The following is a 5,550-nucleotide window of genomic DNA, read 5'->3' as shown; positions in this document are numbered from 1 at the left end:
CTGGGAGCAGGGTGGGCAGCACTAGGCCTGGGCTGGCCCTGCTCTCTGCCCGCTGCTGCCACAAGAGACAAACCCAAAGCTTGGCCAAAGCCTCTTCAGAGGGAGGGGGCCCCTCCCAGGGACAGCCCCCAGCCCCAAATGCTGAACTGTGCCAGCAGCTGGACCTGGTGGGGCTGGGGAGGCTGTGCCCACTCTGTGCCACCCCTTCTGCTCCTGAGCAGGCAGGGAGGGGAGACCCTGCAGGTCACGGTGACAGGAGAGGGGTGACAGGTGAGGGGTGACCGTGCAGGTCACAATGAGGGGTGAGGGGTGACCCTGCAGGTCACAGTCAGGGGTGACAGGTGAGGGGTGACCCTGCAGGTCACAGTCAGGGGTGAGGGGTGACCCTGCAGGTCACAGTGACAGGTGAGGGGTGAGGGGTGACCCTGCAGGTCACAGTGACAGGTGAGGGGTGACCCTGCAGATCTCAGTGACAGGTGAGGGGTGAGGGGTGACCCTGCAGGTCACAGTCAGGGGTGACAGGTGAGGGGTGACCCTGCAGGTCACAATGGGCTTGCCAGGGTGGGACTGAACTCTTGCCATGCCCCAAACCCAAGCACAGGAGGAGCTCAGTGGCTCCCTCGGGCAGGAGGGGCGGGAGGGCGAGGCTGGGCTGCAGAGCCTCCTCCAGCTGCCCCTCTGTGCTGTGCCAGGGCCAAAGCAAACCTGCTGCAGGGAGAGGGGCTGGGGCTGGGGCTGGGGCTGGGCTCGGGGGCACAGGGCAGCACAGGACCCCCCTGTTCACCCCGGGTTCCTGGGGGCACAGGGCAGCACAGGACCCCCCTGTTCACCCCTGGGTTCCTGGGGGCACAGAACAGCACAGGACCCCCCTGCTCACCCCTGGGTTCCTGGGGGCACAGGACAGCACAGGGCACCCTGCTCACCCCTGGGTTCCTGGGGGCACAGGACAGCACAGGGCACTCCCTGCTCACCCCTGGGTTCCTGGGGGCACAGGACAGCACAGGACCCCCCTGTTCACCCCTGGGTTCCTGGGGCACAGAACAGCACAGGGCACCCTGATCACCCCTGGGTTCCTGGGGGCACAGGACAGCACAGGGCACCCCTGCTCACCATGGGTTCCTGGGGGCACAGGGCAGCACAGAGCACCCCTGTTCATCCCCGGGTTCCTGGGGCACAGGGCAGCACAGGACCCCCCTGCTCACCCCTGGGTTCCTGGGGGCACAGGGCAGCACAGGGCACTCCCTGCTCACCCTGGGTTCCTGGGGGCACAGGGCAGCACAGAGCACCCTGCTCACCCCTGGGTTCCTGGGGGCACAGGACAGCACAGGACCCCCCTGTTCACCCCGGGTCTCCCCCAGGGCTGCCCTGCCCCTGTCCCTGCCCCTGTCCCTGCCCGTGCCCTGCAGGGAGAGCTCTGTAAATACAGCAGGTTAAAAACTGGCGCGGTATCAGCGAGTCTGTACTTAATGCAGATGTTTCCCATGTTTTGTAGTATTGTTTTATTGATAAATAAAAATCAACCAAAGACAAAACCGGCATTTGGCGTGGTCTGGGTGGGCATTTATAGAGACTGGCCTGGCACAGGGGCTGCGGGCTCCCAGCCTGTCCCTGCCACTCTGGGAATCCCCTCCCAGAGACTGTAATGGAATTGGAAATGGAAATGGAATTGGAAATGGAAATGGAAATGGAAATGGAAATGGAATTGGAAATGGAAATGGGCATGGACATGGAAATGGGAGGAAATGCTGCCCTGAGCTCCATGGCAAGAGGAGCCCTGAGCTTGTCACCGCCCTGGGTGTGCCCTGCACTGCCCCAGCTCTGGGAGTGACACTGAATCACCCAGCAGGGCTGGGATGGCACAAACATCACCAATGGCCCCAAAATAATCCCAAAACGCTCAGGATTTTTAAAGCACAGCAAGAAAAGCAAAACTTGCAGCAATTAAACTGCATCTTAATGAGCTGCCTCCCAAAGAAAAGCTTGAGAAAAATGGGTTCATCAGAGACTCATTAAAAAAAATCACCAAAACCATTAATACTATAAACATCCTCTCCCTGGCATAAATTTTGCATCTTTCCAGATGTGTTTTTATTATTATGCCCAGTTTATGGGAGGAGAAAACAAGGCACAGCTCTTTGGGTTGTTTTGTCCCGGGGATGCCAGGAGGTACAAAAACCTCCTGTTACCAAATCCTTGGGCGGGTGTGCCCGTGCCACACCAGGCTGCCACATCCAAACCCTTTAGCAAACTCTATTTGGTTGTTACCAGAGCAAAAGGTTCCTGATTTGGGGACCTGGTGCTGACTGAAGGGGGAGTGATGCCTGTGACTCTGTGAGTGGCCACCTGCCCGTGGAACGGAGCTGTGGGTGCTGTAAGCAGGCATCCCCAAAGGAGCAGCAATTAGCACTGACTCCATGATTCCAGAGGGCTGATCAATCACTTTATTATACTGTACTCAATGAGAAACCCATCACCCTTACAGACAGTCCAATACAGGGGCACCCAATTGGTCCTTGGATCCAAACACCATCACCAGTGGCCAATCAAGAAATCACCCTTGGGTAAACAAATCTCCCTAACACATTCCACAAGCTCACAAAAACAGGTGCAGCAGGTGAAGGTAAGAATTGTTTTTCATTCTTTTCTCAGGCCAGGGCCTGGGAAAGCTGGGCCTGCTGCTCTCTGTGGCCAGAGAGAATTTGGGCAGACTCTGCTCGGGATTTAACCCTTGAGCTGCCTGGGAAGGGTTTGCAGCAGCTGCCAGGGCGGTGCCAGGGCAGGGCTGCCCGTGGCTGGGGCAGCAGCCGTGCCCTTGGAGCCCAGCAGGAGCCCACAGCTCCCTCTCCAGGCACCCGCCCTGGGCTCCATCCTGCTCTGGCCCAGCTGGGCACCTGGAAGCCAAAATGGGAGTTCTGCTTTCTCTGTGGGCCTGCCTCTGCTGTTGAAGTTGCCATTAAGCTGCCCCAATTATTTTTGAAATCCAATAAAGGCATCTGATATGTGCAATTTTAACATAATGTGTTGGGAATGGTAGTGCAGTGCTATTACCAGTGCTAAAACCAAGGGCTCTGCTCGTGGAGCTGTGAGCTTTTATTTTCATCATTAGGCCAAGAGAACAAGTCTATATCTATATCTATCTATATCTATATCTGTATATCTATCTAGGTCTGTATCATTATTAATATGAAGTTGAACAACATAAAGTTTAATCATATAAAATATGGATAATCATTCATTAGAGCCATTACACCTGGCCCCTCCTGCTGACCATGAGACACCCTCTGCTTCTCTGTGAGCCCTGGCAGCAGCCCTGGGGCTTTGCTGGGGTTGCTCTTTGTGTTTCTGCCATCACTGTGCCAAGCAGAATGAAAAAATGACTTTTTAAACTTTCTGTTGGGATAGATCCATCAGCTCTGAAGCCCCTCCTGTCTCCGTGGCAGCTGCACCTCCAGAGCCCCTGGGGGTTCATAGTTAATAAAGGACAAAGCATTCTGGGGATGGGGAGCCCTTTGTTCAATAAACAAAGCAGGGTTTTCTCCTTTGGGGGCTCCTCACCCACATCTCACCCCTCCATCCCCAGAGGGATGCTCTGGCCCCTGGGCAGCTCCTCGCTGCACCTGCAGCCCCAGCTCAGCCCAGGGCCCTGGAGCAGCCACACCTGGGGATGCCCCAGCCCTGCCCTGGGCCAGGAGTGAGAGCATTCCCTGCAGGGCTGCCCGGTGGGAACACAAACGTTATTCTGCTTTTACAAATGCCCTAACGCGTGCCCTAAGAGGACAAAGCTGGTGAGCTCTCCCTTCCAGGAAGGGCAGGTTTCCATCCTGCAGCTGTATTTCAGCACTGCCATGAGTAATCATCTCCTCCAGGTTAAACCCAAAGATGTCCCAAGTCATGGATTTAAATTATAGCCAAAAATTCCCCGAACTCCTTAAAGTTCACGACAGTCTTCATTTTCATTTGCCACATATTCCTCTCCCCTAATAGCCATGTGCTAAATCTTCATGAGATTTTTTATAGTTTCACTGAAGGAATATTTGCATAATTATTAGCACATAATGTGCTTTAATGGCCCCGCTGATTTTACTGTTACAGATAAATACATGTGGTGTCAAACTCGAGCAGATGCAGGCCTGGGCAGTGCTGGGGAGCGCTGGCTGTGCTGGAGAGCAGCGCCCATGGCTGTGCTGGCTCCTGGGGACAATTCCCCTGCTGTGGGACAGCAAAATGCCCTGGGGCAGCCAGAGGGACGCAGGGACTGCTGTCCCTCACTGTGCTCAGAACATCAAACCCCAGCTGCTCTGGGGGATGGACCCCAAATCCCACCCAGTGCCACCCTGCCATGGCAGGGACATCTCCCATGTCCCAGGGGCTCCCATTCTGCCCAGCCTGGCCTGGGCACTGCCAGGGACCCAGGGACAGCCCCAGCTGCTCTGGGCACCTGTGCCAGGGCCTGTGACCGTGCTCACAGGGGTTCTTGGATTGGGGAAGAGACCAGGATCTCACGCCAGGTTTCACAAGGCTGATTTATTATTTTATGATATATATTACATTAAAACTATACTAAAAGAATAGAAGAAAGGATTTCATCAGAAGGCTGGCTAAGAATAGAATAGCAAAGAATGATAACAAAGGTTTGTGGCTTGGACAGAGAGTCTGAGCCAGCTGGGCTGTGATTGGCCATTAATTAGAAACAACCACATGAGCCCAATCCCAGCTGCACCTGTTGCATTCCACAGCAGCAGATAACCATTGGTTACACTTTGTTCCTGAGGCCTCTCAGCTTCTCAGGAGGAAAAATCCTAAGGAAAGGATTTCTCATAAAAGTTGTCTGCGACAAGGGCCCTGCACCTTCCCAGCCAGGCTCAGCCCCAAATCCTCCTCCAGCCCCAAATCCTCCTCCAGCCCCGCTCAGGACTGGGCACAGGCACAGCCCCAAATCCTCCTCCAGCCCCAAATCCTCCTCCAGCCCCGCTCAGGGCTGGGCACAGGCACAGCCCCAAATCCTCCTCCAGCCCTAAATCCTCCCCCAGCCCTGCTCAGCCCCCTGGGCACAGGCTCAGCCCCGGGGCTGGGGGCTCTGGATCCCATTTGGAGCCTTCCTGCACTGACGTGGGAAGGGATAAATAAAAAGGAGCTGCTGAGGCAAGAGGAGTGAGGTGTGGGGAGGGTGTGATGACAGCAGCTATATAAGGAGGCAGCACAGAATTCTTGAGGGAAAGCATCAAGCTTCTGCTATTTTCCAACCAGATCGTAGCCTCGCTATGAAATGTCATTTCTAGAATTTTTTTAGACTGCTCTAATAGATACTGATAAATGTTCCTCTCCTCAGGGCTTGTCAGGAGCAGACGTGATTGATGCTATCTTCAGAAGGAGACAAAAACTTTCTGTGCAGGATCTGCCACTGTGGCAGATCTCAAAAACAATGGGCTGAACCGAGCGGTGCAGAGCACTTCCAAAATATTCAAAATTCCCACAACAGCAGTTCGGTTTTGAATCCTTCCTCCTTCAGAAAGCCACAGGAAAGACCTTTTCTAAATCTGGGAAAATAAT

At 54.7% G+C, this 5,550-nt stretch overlaps 1 long non-coding RNA gene across 1 annotated transcript; it reads left to right on the top strand.

The window, feature by feature from the left end:
- Nucleotides 1-289: 289 nt before the first annotated feature.
- On the top strand, nt 290-1,538 carry LOC143695296 (uncharacterized). Its single transcript, XR_013184406.1, has 2 exons — nt 290-321; nt 542-1,538. It is a non-coding gene; the product is annotated as an uncharacterized LOC143695296 (long non-coding RNA).
- Nucleotides 1,539-5,550: the final 4,012 nt, after the last annotated feature.

This window comes from Agelaius phoeniceus, chromosome 15, assembly GCF_051311805.1.
Source record: "Agelaius phoeniceus isolate bAgePho1 chromosome 15, bAgePho1.hap1, whole genome shotgun sequence".
Classification (NCBI taxonomy): domain Eukaryota; kingdom Metazoa; phylum Chordata; class Aves; order Passeriformes; family Icteridae; genus Agelaius; species Agelaius phoeniceus.
Note: the sequence above shows the minus strand (reverse complement) of the source record. Positions and strands in the feature narration are given on the sequence as shown.